At 32.8% G+C, this 20767-nt stretch overlaps 1 protein-coding gene and 1 long non-coding RNA gene across 7 annotated transcripts in view; one reads left to right on the forward strand and one right to left on the reverse strand.

Moving 5' to 3' along the window:
* Positions 1–1019: 1019 nt before the first annotated feature.
* On the reverse strand, positions 1020–2083 carry LOC141484281 (uncharacterized). The gene is made up of 2 exons (XR_012466561.1): positions 1867–2083; positions 1020–1325 (listed from the first exon to the last, which is right to left on the reverse strand). It is a non-coding gene; the product is annotated as an uncharacterized lncRNA (long non-coding RNA).
* Positions 2084–2839: 756 nt separating this feature from the next.
* LOC141484313 (protein toll-like) overlaps positions 2840–20767 on the forward strand; it is a 35171-nt gene continuing 17243 nt past the window's right edge. Inside the window, exons 1-9 of one of the 6 annotated variants that reach the window (XM_074179396.1) lie at positions 2842–3076; positions 3181–3378; positions 5519–5884; positions 6186–6530; positions 11360–11550; positions 14204–14420; positions 16008–16239; positions 16943–17215; positions 18657–19643. The gene's annotated coding sequence lies outside the window, so the exon portion shown is untranslated. Of the gene's footprint in view, positions 3379–5518; positions 5885–6185; positions 6531–11359; positions 11551–14203; positions 14421–16007; positions 16240–16942; positions 17216–18656; positions 19644–20767 lie in introns of all 6 variants that reach the window. The other 5 variants (XM_074179405.1, XM_074179409.1, XM_074179394.1 and 2 more) reach the window with 5 other exon arrangements.

The following is a 20767-nucleotide window of genomic DNA, read 5'->3' on the forward strand; positions in this document are numbered from 1 at the left end:
AAATGCCAAATCTCACATTCATATTCAGAGATGGATGTTGAAGTTAAGTTGATTCCAAGTATTTATTATAACTTTAATTATTTTCAATTTTGAAAATGAAACAAATTCCAGGTACTTCCGTTTTTAATCCGATTTCTATTCTATTGACCTGATCAACTTAGATACTTTCTTTGTTAATATTTTTCTGCAGGTACATTTACATGTACATTGAAACAATGTTTGGGAATTTTAAAGATGGAAAGAGGTAAAGTTCTACTGAATTCGTAAACTTAGGTACTTAATTTGATAATTTCGTCCTTTCAAATCGAATAATACTTGGAAATATCACAGCTAAAGAAAATATTAAGTTTGACCGAGGGATTTCAATAAATGGGTTTATGATCTATAAGCAGAAGGATTGTGAATGAATATGAAAGTGGAAATATCAAAATAATTGAAACAAAATACCCTCATTATACAAATAAGCTTTCGGGAAATCTTGTCAGCAAATACTTCAATGACAATATTTTTGTTAGTTGCAAAACCACCTCATTTGTTTATTTTATTCTTTCAAGGTACATTATACATTTCGAAGACTAATATATATTATTTTTCTTTAATTATTGATTGATATCCTTATTGAAAACATGATTCTATATCTATAGACATCGAAAAATCTCGGATTGATTATCGATCAAAACTTGAACTTCAATGACCATGTCCAAAATATATTTAAAATAGCGTTCTTCAAACTGAAATTACTTCAAAAATTTAAATATCAACTATCAACCGAAATGAAACTTAAACTAGTCAAATCCCTCATCTATCCACATATAGAATACTGCGCTCCAGTGTATTATAATTTTCTACCGGAATATAATCGACAAAAGTTGCAACGCATTCAAAATTCTTGTATTCGTTTTGTTTGCTGTGTACCTTATAGAGAGCACATTACTTCTTTTCTGATAGGATTGAGAGAATTAAACATAAAGTGTAGAATGGAATATCTGATCACAATATTTCTTTTTGAACTCATCAAAAACAAAATACCCCTGTATTTATTAGAGCTTATAGTACATCGTTATAATATCCGTAGCATCAATACAAGGTTCAATAATTTCAACATTCCAAGCCATGTTACATCTAAATACGAAAGATGCATTTCCTATCTGGCACCGTTATTTTTGAACAGAATAATTCCTCTCCTGAATTCATCTTTATATGAAGTGAAACATCATTAGAAATCAACTTTGTTGACCAGCATGAAGTAATGTATGGTAGTGTAGTGTTTTCCTTTACTTTTCTGCAAACTGAGATTTATCATATTCTTTCTTTTAATTTTGCCGCTGAAAAAAATTGAATTATATTAGGTAATTACCTTATTGCTCATAAATGTTATTTGTATTACTTAGCAGGAGGGGTGGAAGATAGCCATTGGCTAACCCCTACCTTTTGTGTGTAATTTATGCACAATAAAGCTATTATTATTATTATTATACCGAGATGGCAATACGCCAATATTGATATTAAAATAAACAATTACAATGTGTAGAAGGTAGTGAAATTTTTAACAAACCCACACAAATCTGATCTGAAAATGAACAAGTAGTAAAGTACTCGTATGCACCTTATATCGGAACAAACTCCGGTCATTCATGATAATAAATAAACAATTTTCACAACATTTAGTTTTTCATTCTAGATGCAATTTCCTAGCTTCATCCAAAGGAAAAAAATAATGTATTTGCATAAAAACATTGAATCATACGAAAGTAAAAGTACTTTCGAAACAACAATTTTTGTACATTGAACCATACAAAAACACTCTTTCCCTATTCAGTTTGTATTCCGAACATTCGTTATTGAATTTTATCAGATGCCACTCACGTAAAAATTCACACATTATTTTTTTGGATGAAGATGAAGAAGTATAAAGTCAAAACCTTTCTTTCCCAAAAATTGATCTCTCCTAAAAACTACTCCTTTCCATTTTTGTTGATTGTTGTTGATTTCGAAACATTCGATGTAGTACAAAATTTAGTCTGACATTAGCCTGTGTCATTTTCACTACCCAATTTTTTTAAGGTTGCCAAGTGCGATCTATTTAAAATGCGATCTATGAAAAAATAATACTTATATTTTTTCATATTCTGACGAGGGAGACAGATTTTGGCCGCCGAAACGTAAAATAAGTAACTGTATAATTTCTAAGTTTTCTTCAATAGGCACAATTGATGAATACGATAAGTTGCTGATGAATAGACAAAAAAAAATTATTTAAATCTGTTTAAAATCTGTTTGAAATCTGTTTTTCCGTTAATCAGCTGCCGCCCCCATACGAACGACAACTCTCAGAAGTTAAGAAACTTGTGCGAGCTAAGGACTAACGAGGTCTTACCTTTTAACGTGTGATTCCTAACACGGAAATTTACGCAATAACTTATTTGGATGAACTGAAAAGTTGATCTTTTCTACAAAGTTCTCTATTGCAATTTTTTTGTTTCAGATTGTAGAAGGTAAAAATACCCTATCCTCTAATGGAAGGCTATCTGAGATGGAGGCTCTAATGAGAGGCTACATTGATAGCTTTTCATTAGAGCAGGCAGGGAAAGTTTAGTACGGCAAAAAAAAATCAGTATTATATTGATTTTTTTACATTCTCAACTTTTTCATAGCCGTGTTCTAATGGTATAACCCCAAATTGATATTCTTCTTACATTTACATCTTTCAATTGAGTATTCGAAAATTTTAAAGACAGTAGGTCGAATACGAGTTTGTTACGCACGAATTCTAGGCAATGTCACATGATACGCTGAAACATTGTCTAAATAGAATGGAGCACACAAGATTTCTTCTTCTCAATACTTCGGAATGTATTTAAGACTTAGGGCACATACTTTTCAGTTCGAGCATTTCTAAAGTTATTTCATAAACTACACGATTTGATCTCCACAAACTTCATTTGAGAAATATATCATGACATGTGTGTTAGCGAAATATGTCGTGATATATTTCTCAAATAAAATTTGTGGAGATCAAATCGTGAGATGTAGTTCATGAAATTACTATGGATCTTCATCGGCCGGATCAGTCAGAGTAACAGTGATCAGTGTCTTCACTAAATTTGAAGTTGAAATAAGTATTACGGTAGGAAGAAATGACAGGAAAAATTGATGTGTTGTGTTATTATGAACTTGAAGAAATAAAAAGGACACATAATGATGCAAACCTTTTCAAATTATCAACGGCAATTCTAAGCCATATAATGTGGCACATATACGAACTTTTGGAGTTTAAAGTGCTTGAAATACGTACAGAAGGCGTTGGAAAGGAAACAGAAGAATATAATCTACATTTCGTTAAGCATCATAGAAAATTGTGCTATCGATTATTATCATGTAAGTACCCGTTTATTTTATCACTTTTGAACCATGAAGCAAATTTCAAGATGAAAATAGGCTGAAAGAGCTGAACATAGATAAAGGGATGAAAAAAATACTGAATATTTAAAAAACAGTTACACATATTATCGAAAGCGGAATTGAAATATATTATTTCAGTATATTAAAAAAAAATGTGTGATTTATCCGAATAACAGCTAATTGTTTGGTGAAAATCTTAGAATAAAACTAACTTCATGAATTTTTATTAAGTATCTGAAATCTGGTGATGAATTGCCGAAAATTTAAGTTGATGTAGTTTTCCAGCTGTTATTTATTAGAAAAATCACTTTATTCTTAATCTCGCTCTAGATCTATTTTATTTACATTAGCGTGTGAGCCATTGACAATTTTTAAAAATATATATATATATATATATATATATATATATATATATATATATATATATATATATATATATACAAGGCGTAAAAATCCCAGAAAAAATATTTTGCCTTATTTCGATTCTACACTTTTATTCGATGAATGCTGTAGGTTTTGTTTGTATATCATTTTATTCAAGTATGGTAATACATAGGTTATTCAGACACAATCAAATACATTCACGAATCACTTAAAGATATTAAGTCAATATGCGACTTCAATAAGGGTAGTTATTTCTTTTGCTGTTTTGATAATTACTGAAGTACTCCGAACCTCATGTGTTCCTCTCAAATTTTGCTTCATAAATAAATGAATATAGCAATTATCTGCTACCCCGCATTATATAGCGTTTTCCTATACTGAATGACATACAACAGTGTTGCGATTGTGCTTCATAAAGGAATGGTTTGGAAAAAAAAAGATACATTCGTGTACTATGTTTAACGGTATCTTTTGTAGAAATGCTTGCATTTGCCTTTGTTCCAGAAAATGTTGAAATTAAAAAAAAAATATTTCCTTCAAACAAATGTATATTAGAAAATTTCAATAGTAATACATCAAGTATATGAGATTCCATTCTATGATAATGAATTTTTTCTATACGTCATTCAACATATTGGCTTTTTGCATTTTATCAAATTTTACTTCATTTGATTAGGGTAGTATATGGAAAGTAAATATTTCAGAATTCTATTTTCAAATGAGTTGGAATATAGAAAACTGTGTTTCATGAACATACTCAATGATTAATTTGATTCTTCACGTTTCAGTAGAATCACAATAACATTTTGATATCATTACCCAGTTTGGTGAGGCGATACCCTGAAAATACTGAAATCAATGAGAGAATATTCCATAGCATCATAGCAAATATGTGTAGATAAAAAGAGGAGTATGCTCACATAATCACCATTACACCAAAATTTGTGAAACGTCCTTTGGTGTTTTTGGAAATGGCTGCAAGAGAAAATTTTTCAAAAAATGCTCCCAACACGACTTTATTTCTTTTTAGGTAAGAAGTATAGAAATTCGAAAAAAATATATATTCTATGTTTTGGGCTATAAAATTGATTTCATTTCCTTCGAAAATGCCTGGATTGTTTTCGATGAACTGTACTTCAAAAATATTTTTTTCTTCAAGTACAGTTCTCTGGTCCGATTGATTTGGCTTCGTCCTTTTCGCGGAGGAACATAGATATGTTAGACACAGTATTATCAGGGACATCGCTCAGGTGGACTTCAGTTCTGAATTTTTCCAGATATTCACCCATCAACTGGACGGTGTTTTTAGGATATTTTTCTACCAACTCAGATCAAATATAATGAAGGTTTTTTTTCTGCCGTCAAACATTAGACCAGATTGCTAATATGTCTGAAAATAATCATCAGCTTTTATGATTTTCTGCTAATGCTAAAACGGTTAATGACCGTTTCAAAAGAAAGGATTCCACAGTTTTGGAATCGAATCTGTCCTCTGAGAGGACAGATTGTTCACCTTGAAATCTCCAATTGTTATCATCATCGTTCTATTGATTTGATTCATTATATTTAATTCGTTTTTTTATCTTCTATTTTTTGTTTCTCTTTTCATTTCCCAATATCTTTCCTCACCTGAAAAAATATACCCCTTCCATATATGTTTAATTCGTTGTTTCAATATTTATCATTCGATGCTTTCATGCAATTGATTGAAGATCAATTTTATTAATTCCAGATAGCTTTTTCACCCCCGTACGGTTTCATCTCTCTTCAGATACTTTAAAAAAACGATGAATGTTCTGTGCTCCGTATTCATGAACGCCACCGCAGAGTGTAAAGAGACCGGCGCCAAGGAGAATTTTTTGAAGGAAATCATCGAATTGTTGCAACATTTTTCCAGTTACAATAGTTACTATATTTTTTCCAATATGAAGAACATCGAAGGAGAAAACAGCTCAACGTTTCTGAGTTTTGCTCCTGTCGCCAAAACATACAGTGAACACTGTTAAATAGTTTTTTAATGCTACAAATGAGCGTGAACTACGGATTGAGGAGATATTTGATATTCTCAACGATAAATTGTTGAATTCAAACTTGAGAGGTAAGTGAATGAATGTTTATCTCTAAACATTGCAAATAAAGTATCCTGATGAATCAATAATAGCTCATTCATATAATCCATCAAATTTTTGAATTGTATGCATGAATGTGTGAATATGTATTGCATTCACATTGGAATTATGCCAGGTATCCAAAAATGTGAAAATATACAGTCTTCTAAAGACAAATAGCGATCAGTTCCACTTCTATTATATGTATCGATGATGGTTTCCTGAAATTAATATTTCGCAGAACCCCGCCTAAATATATTGCTGTTCCTTTAACGATTTTTATTGTTACAGAATTAACATGGTAATGTCAAACTTGAGTCGAGAGTCTCTGTTTGATTATGGATCTCCCTCTCAAACATTATGCGAAACGTAGGCAGTGCATCAAGGTGTTGCTCAAAGTCATAGAAACTTTTACCTATACTTCCAAGAGGAAAATAAAGTGCCTCATGTTGTTTGTCATGACTTTTTGACCGTTGGAATTCTGATGACGAGTTCATGAAAGATCAATTGGACTGTAATATTATCAAATCTCTGACGAATAGTGTGCGTCGTGCCCTGAGAATCCCGAATGATCCTGAGTTCAAACTTATGGATGTTTATTTAGTACTTCATCTTCTAGGCTGTTACAGAATAACGGTAAGTTTTCACTTCCAAATATAACAAAAATTATGTGAATATTCTTTGGGAAAGTACATTATTTACGGTTGGAATTTATGTTTTTTTAAATCACTTCCTTAGGAAACATTCCTGTCCCTATACATAAGGATACACATTGATGTCAATAATATACTCACAATATATCAGTCTGGGAACAGATCAGTCTAAAGTTGTTTATCAGCATTTCATATCATTTCTGATAACATATTGAAGTCACTTAATGATACCGTAATACCCTGTATCTTACATTTTTTCGGAGTTTCATCAAATGCTTTGGAATAGTCAGGTTGTATCTCGGTAAAGTATTCTGGAACCGCACGGTCCGAAGAAATTAGCATAGTCCATAGAGAGCTAGGCCATTTCCATACTAACAAAATGACCTTGTTTATCCCTATCAATAGCGTATCCCATATAGTTGATAGAATTTTAAAAAAATGAACATTTTTCCTTTTTTACTTTAAGACCAGAATTTTGTAAAATAATGAATACAGATGATAAACGCTCTAAATGCTCTTGGTCATTTTTGCCAGTGATTAAAATGTCATCAAGAAAGCATACTATGCCAGGTTTATTAAACATATGTTCCATTATATTTTGAAAAATAGCAGTAGCACATGTAATTCCATATGGTAATCAGGTATAAGAAAATGAACCTTTATGAGTTGTAATGGTAACTAACTTTTGTGATTCAGGCGTTAAAATAATCTATTGATACGCTTCTGATGAGTCAATTTTCGAAAATTTTTTGCATTCCCTGTATTTGGCTGAAAATATATTCAATTCTAGGTAGAGGAAAATGTTGATTTTATAGTTGTGGATTAAGGGTGACCTTAAAATCGCCACATTGTCTAATGCTTCCAATTGCTTTAATATTGGAACAACAGGTATTGCCCATTCCGAAACCTCAACCGGAATCGAAACTCCATTTTGTATCAACCTATTTAATTCCGCTTCAATTTTTGGTTCAATTGCGAAAGGGACCAGTCTGCCCTTGAAAAATTTTGGGCTAGAGGTCGGTTTCCATTTTGTTCATCAGCTGTCGCCCCCATACGAATGACAACTCTCAGAAGTTGAGAAACTTGTGCGAGCTAAGGACTGACGAGGTCTTACCTTTTAACGTGTGATTTTTAACACAGTTGCAGAATCATTCCAGCTTCAACCAGATACATTTTCTCGAGAAAAATATTTGGTCGAGGCGGGAATCGAACCCACGGTCTTCCGATCGTGAGTCGGGCGCACTACCACCGCGGCCAATTCCAATCAAAGATACTCTAAATTTATTGAAATTTCCTGGCAAAAACTGTTTTTGCCAGGAAAACTTTCTTGGACTGAATCTACCTGGTCGTTAACATTAATTTTACATAGTTCTATATTGAATATTTTCATTTCGTTTCTGCCGAGCAACGGGGGTCCCCCATTTCGAATGACGTACAGTTTAATATGAAATTTACTATTTTCAAAGAGTAGGTTCAAGTTCAAAAACTCTAATGGTTTGAAACTTAAGCCGATATAATCCCCCAGTGATAAATCATTGTCATGAAGAATTTTATTCGTAAAACGTTTTTTAAACAATATTTCCGAGATAGCTGAATGACCAAAACCTGAATCTATTTCAAAATTAATTGGAATATCTTCCACCAACAATTTGACGAAAGCAGGCTTGACATTTCCTAGAATATCATCATGATCAAATTCAGAAAGTCATCATTATCCTCATTATTTTTATCAACTGAATACTCTTATTTTTCCAGTTAACAAAACATGGAGTCATTTTTGAGTTCATCAGAAGTACAATCATCTACTAAAAATGTATGCTCAAATCGTTGACACTGTGGTGCCAAATGGCCTTTCACACCACACCTGTGACATGCCATCTTTGTATGAACACACTTTAGCAGAGTGATTCAACCTGCCACAAACTGTGCACTTACTTGTTTTCGTTCTGTGACGGATCCCCTGTCGATTGTTTCTGTACTCCCTGGAAGCATTGTTTGCAGTTTTTCATTATATATTTTATATGACAGTCCCGCCTTGAGTTTCTATCTATGTAGTTGTCAAAGTATTAGATTAAAAAATCTGTTTAAAATCTGTTTTTCCGTTAACCAGCTGTCGCACCCCTACGAACGACAACCCTCAGAAGTCGAAACTTGTGCGAGCTAAGGATTAACGAGGTCTTACCTTTTAACGTGTGATTCCTAACACGGGTTGGACGGTAGCAAGTGAAGATCGATCGTTCAGACTAGGGCTTGAACCACCGACCAACAATTCGAGTGAGTGAACAAAGCACCCACGCCGAACCGCTTGGCTACCGACTGACCAGGGAATCTATTTTTAGTGTTTTTCCTTATTCGCCGACATCAAGAGTTTCAAATGGACAATCATTGGATAGATTGCAGCTAAAAGAAAGAAAATTAGTTTTTTTCAGATTCACTGTCAGGAGCTTTTGATCAAACCCTTTTTTGAGCAAGTGGAAATCTGTTTCTTCATCTATTTTCAAATCAAGCCAAGTGTCTGCCTCATATAATATTGCAGTATCGCCCGCGTATCCAATTATTTTCCCAACGCTGTCCAAACTGAATGATTCGTTCAGATTTAAATTGAAAATATTCTATTTGTTTTTGATTGCTTATTGTACTTGCAATTCGCACAACTTGCATTCTATATCGAAGATAGATTTCAAAAAGCGTTTGGCAGTTCCCTCTGATACCATTATTATCTAAAGTTTATAGGAGTAGTTGATGATCGACAGTATCGAAAGTCTTCGTTAGGTCTATAAATAGACATAAAGAAATATGTTTCTGTTGTTTGTGAGGAGTACTCCCTGATTATTTCTTATTGGTCCAACTGTGGTTGGTTTAGGTTTAGTGCCGGTGATTTCTTTCACAATATTCAATAGTTGTTTGCTATCTTGCTTTTTGTATTCTATTTTGTTCTTATATTAGTTTTGCTTGGAGGTTTTTAGCAAATTAGTGTCTTTGTTTTTCAAACTTTTGTAACGGTTTTTAATAGAATGCTGTCAGGGTATTTGAGACTAGTTTTGAATAAAGAATTTTTTTCGTTAATCATTTTCAGTAAGGGGTGTGTTGACCATGGTGCCACCTTGGTGCTTTTTCTATATCTCTTTTTCAGATTGGTGCAATTATTCAAAATGCTCAAGATTGTAGTGATGAAGTTATTCAATGCTATATTTAGATCTTGGATCGGGTATACGTTTTCCCAATTTGTGTCTTCTAACTTTTTGTATTTCTCATAATTTATGTGTGGAATACATTTGCTGATGATTCATTGTGATGGAGTTGTTTTCACTATGATGGGTTCAATCGTATGTGTTATATTTAATTTTGATTTAATAAAAATATGGTGGAGACTTGAGTTTACTCTTGTTGACTCTATGATAGTAGAAATATATCCATATTCATTCGGAGTATTCAAATATTTCAATTTTTTTTCATCATCTATGAGAAAATTTATATCGTGGATGTATATATAGTAACTTTTTGTTTCGGTTTGATTATTTTCAATGTATTCTTGAAGAATGAGAATGAAATGACCTATGAGGGAAGATGGTGATCTATAGCATGCTGTCACGAATAGAGATTTCTTCCAAATTTAATAATTGTTTTTGAGAATTTCATGTGCTCTATTTCGATGATATCAAAATCGAATACATAATTGTTTTTTATATAAATTATTGATCCATCTTTTTCATTATGATTACCTTCATTGTAAATCGTATTGTAACCTGGTATATTGTATAAATTCTTGTCCTTGTTTCTGTTAATACAAAACAGTCAAAGATAGTGTTTACATTTGGAAAAATATTTTGAACTCATCAAGTCACACACAAGTGGTGTAGCAACCTACAGTTGTTAAACACACTTCAGTGACCTATTCATGTTTATTCACGATATTTTTGATAATACTCACTCGTTTTGTAATCCTGAATACTTACTGTTTATTTCATTGTTTATTAGTGAATAAACATTATTATTAGTGTTGTTATATGAATATTAACACGCCTTAAGAAGCTGTTGTTTAGTGTGTCGATGACACACCGACAATCTCAACTATATAAATAACCACCTCCCTATCTTTTAGTTTTCGAATGACTCCAGAGAAAATGATATCCGGCCATTTATCGAATAATTTCAACATTTCTTTCCTGAATCTGATTCAGCACCGTTTATAAATAAACGGTACTTTGGGATTTGAATTTTCCAAACTAGATTTATTAGCAATTTTAGGTAGAGGTGACAGGAAATGACATAGTAGGTATTGAGAACTACTTCAACGGAAAAATGAAAATTCAATGAAAACATTTTTTCAAATTCATGTTTTGTACATATTTTACTATAAACAAATATATCATTTATGGAGGAAAGTAAACTAGACGTATTTTTGTATTCGAAACGTATTTTTGGTCTTTTGTATATGACAGGTCAGCCATAAAAAACTGTAGGCCGTGGTCAATAACCCGGAAAATATCTTTGACGTGGTTATCTCCAACCGTAAAAGTCGACATTCCTTGGAATAAATTAATGTTCTGGAAATATGGGAGCCAACTTAATAATTCTATATAAATGTAGTATTTCCTAAAGCCCAATGAATGGACAAGTTATTCTCTCCCATAGAGCAAAAAAAAGGTTTCCGAAATTGGTGATTTAATTAATATTACCCGCACCGAAATTGCATGATGTGTTCGATGAAAACTTTATAAGAATGTATTGAGGTTTTACCATCATTCTCCCTTATTTTTCAATTATGGCCATCTGTAAAATTTTCGTTCACACCTGAAAAACTTGTTGTAGCTAGGTGGCGTACTAGAAGGAAGGAATCTAAAAAAGACAAGAGTTGTTTTAGACACAACATACCAGCATTGTTTGAGAGCATTTCTTCAGCTGTTGCAACATTTGGACGAGAACAACAATCTGAAGAGTCTGTTCATTTATCCTGATCCTCGCACATTCAAAACGCCAGCGAAAACAGCACATCAACTACGGTGAGTCTTATAGTTTTTCAAATAGCTGTATTCAGCATCATCATATAACATCGACAAATCTTTTGAGTATTATTTCCTATGTTGCTCACCCCAATAGTGGTACAATTTTAGTCTTGACTAGTTAGAAAAGATTAGTTTACAAATTATTGCGTGAAGAATGAACCTAATAAAATAGTCAAATGAAATTACGTCATTATGTTGCTACTAGATACTAATTAAAAACGAATAATAATTAGACCTTGCTTCGATGTACATATCCAAATTCTCAATCCTTTCGCTTTCAGATCAACTTATTTGATATAGTAACTTTTTTCACGTTAACGTAAGCTACATTGAAGCGTTGAAAGCTACGAATTGAATTTCGAAGTTTTTGATAGCATTTAACGTCGAATAAAAGAAAACCGCAAAAAAATCTCTAAATGATATATTGTTAATTACAATTCGAACAATATCATCAAAGTAGCACACGATATCTCATTGAAAGTTAAAATTGTCATTCATCGTTTATAAAATACATATTTGCTCTTACAAAACTATTATTATGTCAATTTTTCAGAATATCTTTCAATCCATCAATATTATCAAAAGATGCCAGTCCAAAAATTAACTCTACATCTGTTCTGAAAGTTCCCATGAAACGATGGGTATTTCTGTAAAAACATCCTTCATTTGTGCATCTACTCTCGTCACCCCACAAAATTTCAATTCAAATTTCATTATCCCTTCGAAATTGTCTGAGTAGTCGCCTACCAAAAAATATTTTTCTCCTGTCGTAGTCTAATGAATGCAAATTATGAATTTTCATCACTTCGTAAAGTCTGTCAACTTTTTTTTTGATAGGCGTAGTCCATCACTCATATCATCTGGGTGTTTTGCTGTTAAATTGGTAGCCAAGGAATTAGACTTGCATTCGGCAAAATTGATTTATTATTCTTTAATCGAATCCCGCTTGCGCTACGGTATTGCATTCTGGGGAAGCTGCAGTAGTTATCTCTTTAATAGTATTCTGGTTTTACAGAAACGTGCTATACGATATATGTCCAAAGCTAATTATCGCGACTCTTGCAAACCTTTATTCAAACAATTCGGAATTCTAACAGTAATGGCTTTATACATTTTTGAAACTGTTACATTAATAAAGAAACATATTGACAGATTTGGGTCACCCCAAGTTCATTACACTACTAGACAAGACAATAATATTAAACTTCTGAGACCGACTTCCACTTTATTTAAAGATTCATTCATTTACAATGGATGCAAAATATTCAATCATTTACCTGATGAAATTAAAGACATTATACCTCTTAAGCAGTTCAGAAAAGCTGTAAAAAATATTTTGGTTGTTAGACCGTATTACCACCTTGAGGAATATTTCAGTGACACGCTATCATAGTTGTATTATTCATACTCCAAAATTCTTAGTAATAATTCATTTTTAAATATTCGTAAAGCGATATTGTGGTTTAAGTATATGATTCATAATTTCACACATTGTTATCCAGATTGATATACATATATATATATATATATATTTTCTCTCTTGTAAAAATTGACTCAGGCTTAGGACTTTATTGTGTTTTTAATGTATGTACTATGCATGTGTGTGTCTGTTGGTGTGTGTGTACACACACCTTGTACTGATTTTAATATTTTATATGTATTATTTTGTACTATTTTTAAGCTTTGTAACCATGATTTATCATGTATACAATAAAGCATATTCTCTCTCTCTCTCTCTCTCTCTCATACTTCTTAGTTCTCCATTTGAATACAGTCGTTTGTGAAACCTCACTTGTCCACAAATTGAAACTGATGAAAACACCAAATAAATATTTCTAAACCTGCCGAATTTTGATAATGAGAACATTTTATCAGATTTGCAATCCTTTCTTGAACCAGGACAGGGGGGTACGTAGATCTGCATTAAATTATACAACTTTCTAAAACTTCTTCGGGTATTTTTACCTTCCACAATAAAACAAAATTCAATGGAGAACTTTATACACATGTAGAAAGGGCAAACTTTTAAGTTCACTTGAATAAGTTACTGCGTAGATTTAAAGTATTTATCACAAAGAAAAATGTTCTATTTATCAGATACTTTTCGTATCTAATAGTTTTGACTATCAGAAAAGAATACATATACTTACCTTAACGTTTCGGATGCTAAAATCTGCCTCCGTCTTCAAAATTGAAAAAGTTTCAGTTTTTTTTCGCTGAGTTCCTTTATTTCTAAACTTCTTCGACAAATGTCAAATGATTATTTTATATTTTTCAGTAACTTTCCGTATTTAATAATTTAAATACCCAAAAAAGATTTGAGCAAAACTCTGATTTCCTACACCTACACAAAAAATGACTTTCTTTCAGTATTGCCGGACTTCTGCTCCAGTGGAGTAAGTAACGAACGCGGACTGAGAGTAGTACTTGTCTTAACTCACAAATGTGACTCAATAGTGCACAATAAGTACACAAAATTGTAGTGAAGTCCAAATAACAGCTTCTATTGAGGTAGCTGAATCACCTCTCCCGAACTGTTTATTTTTTATAGTCATAGTCTGAATGAGCTAACGATCAGATGGTCACTTCTTGATGGGAGTTGTCATTCTCAATTCTTAAGCAGCTGCTAATTCTATATTTTTATTTTCAGTTTAAAATTGGCCGACGAGCTACTGGATTCGCTACAGGAATGTTTACCAAGACTTGACGAATTCGGTATGGGATGTGGACCAAACCTGCCAAACTGATCTTTTGACCAATTATTGATGAATACTGCTGTATTAAAAATTAGTCTTTGTTCTTTCGAAAAAGACTGTTCTGGAATACAGTTCAATCCTGTCCTTTTACGGCGCTTCTCAATGTTACAGGTGAATAAAATGTAGACTTATATATAAGTGTTTACGAAAATATATTTCCGTAAAAATTTCATTACTTTCGCATGATATGTTCCTGATTATACACTAATTTCATTATCGAACTAATTCTCTGTAGAAAATGACATCATATCGAACAACCTGTTAATTTTCAAAGACGTATTTCTGTTTATCTGTTGAAATTAACGTCACAATAGGTGCACTAATAATAAAATTCACATATTAATAATTTCAGAAGTTATCAAAATGAATATATACTGTCATTTATTCATCAATTTCTATTTTGTCGCATTCAAAGTAGTTCCTCTCATACCGGTGATTTTTTTCAATCCTCAAAGCAGTTCTGACATACTGAAATTGTGTTTTTTTAAATGGAACATCCTCGATATTGTTACACTTTTGAATAGGCTGGGTTAAAATATTATGATTTCATTCAAGTTACTCTGTACCTTCCTGTAACCATTCTCGGGTTATTGGTTTTTTATGCTAGGTACACCTGGAAACTAAATAACAGTGGACTGTAAATAACATCATCCCTTCTAATTATGAACAAGCAAAAAAAAAGCCTACAAAATGTTCAAAAAGCATTGTCACATTTTTATACTTTCTAACAAAGATAACTTTGCTATCGCAAATAGAACACCCAGTATTCTTTTGATCTGAACAATATAAAATTCAATTATCTTCCATTTTATTTCGGTGTTCTCTATACCTAACCTAAATAGTTTTTTAGATATTGGCTTTTACAAATGCATTCTTTGAATCAAAATAGTTTTGAAACAACATTTATTTGATTTGCTCACAGATTCGTCATTGACAGTTGTTATACTTTACTTCGTCGAAAAAAATTACCTTTCACAAAAATTAATTTATCATTCACATTTTTATTCTGACAGTAGTTCACTGAACAGACTATGCACTTTTTTATTATTCAACCGAAACAGCAACAAAATATGAAACACAAATTTATTCAGAAAATGTGCCCGAATTAAAGACCATCCTGCTGAATATAAAGATCCACTTTCTCTATGAAAGACTGCTCAACATTTATCAAATTTGAGGCGTCACTCTTCGAAAAGCAGCTCTTATTCTCTCCTTCATAATTTCCAGTGTGCTTGGACGAGTGTCGCAAACCACATTCTTCAAGTATCCCCTTAGGAAAAAACCGAGGCAAGGCAAATCTGGTGATCTCGCTGACCAATTTTTCTACCAATCCATTTTTTCGTAAAGCACATTTTAAAAACTGTCTGACACTGAATTTGAAATGTGCCAGAGCTCCATCCAATTGTAAACACATCCGTTGTCTGATACTTAGCGGCATATTATCCAGAAGCTCACGCAGATCATCTTGAAAAAGTTGTAAAAAATTTGGGCCATTGATATAGTTTATTATTGCATGATTTTCACTATAAAAATATTCAACAGGTTTCTTGACAAAAAAAATAACTTATAGTAACAAATGAGTGAGGGAGACATACAATTATGATATTCATATAAGAACACGATGTACGTGGAATGTATGTTACGTCATTTTTTTTCGATAGTATCGTATTAATATGAAATTGTTATTTTCATTTTCAGGTATTACGAATCAATTTGTCCCAAGTATCTAAAGATCTGATTACCGTATTGCATGATGCAGAAGCTTTACAAAAAATTATACTGCACATGGATAACTGGAATAATGGAAACGTTTCAGAAATAGTTGAGATTTTTAAACTCCTAAAACGCAAGCAAGGCAAGCGAGTGTATATTATTCGGTTGCGGTTAGATTCTCATGAGCAAAACACAGATGTACGTAACTGCTTTACAGGTAAGAATCATAGAAAGTCGAAAAGAATGTATATTCTATATTTTGGGCTATAAAATCAGAAATATTTTTGTCTTTAGGTACAGTTCTCTGGTCTGGAACATAGAAAAAAATGTTATGTCTGTTATATCAGACAATATATTATCAGACATCGCTCAGGTGGACTTCAGTTTTAGATTTTCCCAGATATTCTCCTATATTTCCCTATCTTTGATTTATGAGAAAATTATTTCAAAAACTGTGAATTTAGTTGAGCAAAGTTTTAACCAAATCAACGGAACGGTGTTTTCACGATGTTTTTTCTACCAACTCAGATCAAATATAATGAAGGGTTCTTTTTTCTCCCGTCAAACCAGATTTCTAATATGTCTCAAAATAATCTTCGGCTTTTATGATCTCTTGACAATGCTAAAACGGTTAATGACATAGTTTTGAAAAAAAGGATTCCACGGATTTGGAATTGAAGAAGTTAAATACTCTGAGAAGATAGATAGTTCGTCTTGAAATCTTCAATTTATATCATCATCGTTCTATTGATTTGATTCATTATATTTATTTCGTTTTTTCTCTTCTTTTTTTTGTTTTTTTCCTTTTCCAATATCTATCGTCTCCTGAACAAATATATCCCTTCCTTATATGTTTGATTATTTGTTCCAATTCGATGCTTTCATTTCTACATTTTGAAGGTTAATTTCATTAATTCCAGATACCTTCTTCACCCCCGTACGGTTTCCTCTCTGTTCAGAGACTTTTAAGCGAAGTGGAAGATAACCGGCGAAAAGAATTTTTTTAAGGAAGTCATCGAATTGTTGCAACATTTTTCCAGTTACAATAGCTTCGATCAAAGTTTTGCTCCTGTCGCCAATACATACAGTGGACATTGTTAAATACTTTTTGAACACTACATATCACCGTGAAGTGCCAATTCAGGAGATATTTGATATTCTCGACGATACATTGTTGAATTCAGAATTGAGAGGTAAGAATTAACATGTGAATGTCAAACTTACATGGAGAGTTTCTGTGAGATTATAAAATTTAAGATACAGGGTATTTCGGTATCATCAAGTGACTTCAATATGTTATCAGAAATGGTATGAAATGCTGATAAATACACACTTTAGACTGATCTGTTTCCAGACTTGTTATTTTGTGAGTATATTATTGACATTATTGTGCGTCTTATTGTATTGGGACAGGAATTCTTTCCAAGGAAAGTGATTTTAAAAACATAAATGCCATAAATAATGTACTTTCCCAAAGAATATTCAGATAATAGTTACTGTTATATTTGAAAGTGAAAACTTTCTCTCAAACATAATCTGGAACAACGTAGGCAGTGCATAAAAGTGTCACTCAAAGCCACCTACACTTCCAAGAGGCAAATAAAGTGCCTCATCTTGATGGTCATGACTTTTCACCGCTGAAATTATGATGACGAGTTCATGAAAAATCAATTGGACTGAAATATTATTCAATCTCTGACATATAATGTGCATCGTGCCCTGAGAATTTCGAATGATCCAGAGTTTGAATTTATGGATGTTTTTTTAATTCTTCATCGTCTAGGCCGTCACAAAATAATGATAAGTTTTCACCCAAATATAACATAAACTATCATCTAAATATTCTTTGGGAAAGTATATTATTTACTTTTGGCATTTAAGTTTTTAAAATCACTTCTCTTGGAATAAATTCCTGTGCCAATACATTAGGACGCACATTAATGTCAATAATATACTCACAAAATATCAGTTTGGGAACAGATCAGTCTAAAGTTGTTGTTTATCAGCATTCCATAGCATTTCTGATAACATATTGAAGTCACTTGATGATACTGAAATACCCTGTATCTTAAATTTCATCAAATTTTCAACTAATGCTTTGTTTCTCGGTAAAGTATTTGGGAGCGCTACTAATCACCATCTACGTTAGTACTTCCTCGTTTCATGAACCTCATAAAATCTAAATTTCATTTCTATGTGGATGATACACAGTTGTCAGTTTTGTGATACTTGATTCTACTACTAACTCATCTGTTGCACTCTCATTTAGCACTAAACAAGAAGTAATCTCAGCACGGGATTGTCTGACATAATAATTAAATATAACGAGAAAGAAAATGCCTTGCACTATGTAAAGTCTTCAGTGCTAGGTATGGTCTTTGGATACGTTTATTCACATGCATGCACATGCAGGATTGTGTTATTGAGAAATTTAAAAACTCCAAATGAGAAACTCAACATTTTCCAAAAATATTCATGTTTCTTTAATCATACTAGTATTTTATGTGTTTTTGTATATATCTCAATATTAACACAAGGTGATAGGATACTTGATCTTTATACTGATAGAACTTTGATTTTTTCTGCGATTAGTAGAGTCAACCATACAAATTAACTCGTACTTCAATTTTCCAGAGAGGAAGACCTTCATTTGATGGTCACACGTGGAGGACTCATCATTCAGGACCTCATAGAACAAGATAACGAATATAGGGAGGCAGCTGTCTCATCCATTTGCTTCCTAGCCAGGGAGAGAATTCGTGTTCGAAAATTGAAGGTACAGAAGGTAGATATGCTGACTGGCCAATTGTCAGCAACCACACAAGAGACAAGAGAACCGGGAAAGGCCACCTTCAGGATGGACGACGGCTCATTGATTTCAATGAAAAATCAGATCATTTTGTTACCCTGTTCAGTGGCCGCATCAGGAAAAGCGTCAAGGATAAGGTAAAACTTCTCGACGTTAACCCTGAAACATTTAAACAGATTCTGAACATGCTTGAGCGCCCAAAATTCGAAGAACACGGAATCGAAAACCTATTGGACGTTCTCCAATTGTCAGATCGCTTTCTGTTGACGGATATGTACAGCTGCATTTGTGGATGAACCAGTTGTTATGTGATGAAGCCAGACAATGTGACCGACCTCTATCAATGGTCTCTGGAGACAGGACTACAGCAGCTCAGCAAGGCTGAGGAAAAATCTCATCAAGGCTACAACGAACCTGATTTCAACCTACCGCAAAATCAATCCCGGGAATCCACAGCTCGACCCAAAAGAATTGGTCCTCCTCATGATGCAGGGTATCCTGTGTTTTTCATACGGGGATCAGCACTAGACGAAAATCGTCGATCTTTTGAACGAAATTCTCAAATGACCAGTGTATCTTGCCACTTTGATCCAGGCCAATATCATTGGGCAAATTCATGAACTATCGATATATAGAGCACTAACCTTTGAATCGCGGTTCTACTTTCATGAAAATTGGTCTGAAAATCTCTTAAAGTGTTTCTTTTACGTGATAAATTCAGAGCCAGCCCATGGAAGTTTCGAACACGCTTTGATGAAGGGGGACAAAAATATGAGAACCCAGGCGGTTTTGGTCATGCCGCATATAGTGAAGTAAGTATTTTTTCCATTCATTCCGTAGAAAAATAAATGTTTCATGTCTTGAACTTTTCGAAAATATAAGTGACGCCAAAATATTCAAAAAGCGTTTGTGAATTGTAGAAATAACTATGAATATCCAGTCATACTGCGGTGGTGTCCTGTTTGTTTTTCACTTCAGATGAGAAACATCAATAATATGAATGTTCCATTATATTTTGAACATAAATGACAAGAGGGATTTGTATTTGCTCCAACGGTGTGATGATGTTCTGTGAATTACTGAAGGTGTTCTATAACTGTTGGTATTAACGGCTATAACATCACAATCGTGGAGAAAATCTTGGCGGAGATCAAACTCTGAATATTTCATTCATAAGCCTAAATGACATAATCAAAACTTTATGATATTTTCCAAAAACATGGAACATTTCGAATCAAATTTTCAATCCACGCGCTCCTTGCTTCTTGACAATAGCGAAAAGGCGTTGATAGAAACCTTTTGAAATATTTTGTATCATTTCAAAGATCATTTCATTGCCTTCTATCTTTCAAACCATTGATATTGATTGCTCTGTTGTAGTAACTTCAGATTTCAAGCAACCCCCTGAAAGTAGTGTAGCGTAGTCGAATCGGTAAGACGTGCAGGTTATGAAATTTCACCCCATCTGTATACCTATCCTAGGTGGATCGAATAGACAAAACTTGATTGAGACAGGCCGGTACCATAATTGGTCTAGTTCTACCACTTTGACACTAACTGGTTTTATCAATTGAGTTAGGGTTGTCGTAATCTGGGAAATTGTTATTTACCAAGAAACTGGAAAGTTTTTTGAAATGTCAAATAGAACTAGCTTTCAAAAAATTTGTTCGTAATAATCAATAATTTCATTTTGAACGTTCAAATACCCCTACATTTTTTTTACAAAATCAATACATGAATGAACATTCTTTCAAAGGAGTTATCACATTAATTACTGTTGTTTTTGAAAGTTTTATGTGAAGTGGTACAATTCCGAAGAAGTTTTAGAGGTAATATTTTGCTTGAAAAATATCACGCTTCATGTAAACATGGCGTGATACACAGGCGGAAAGCTTGTACACGTTTATCAAAAACTATGTATAAAAAAATATCGGGT

This window comes from Leptinotarsa decemlineata, unplaced genomic scaffold (genome assembly GCF_025532065.1).
Source record: "Leptinotarsa decemlineata unplaced genomic scaffold, Ldec_3_MD MMD2_P_RNA_scaffold_14, whole genome shotgun sequence".
NCBI lineage: Eukaryota > Metazoa > Arthropoda > Insecta > Coleoptera > Chrysomelidae > Leptinotarsa > Leptinotarsa decemlineata.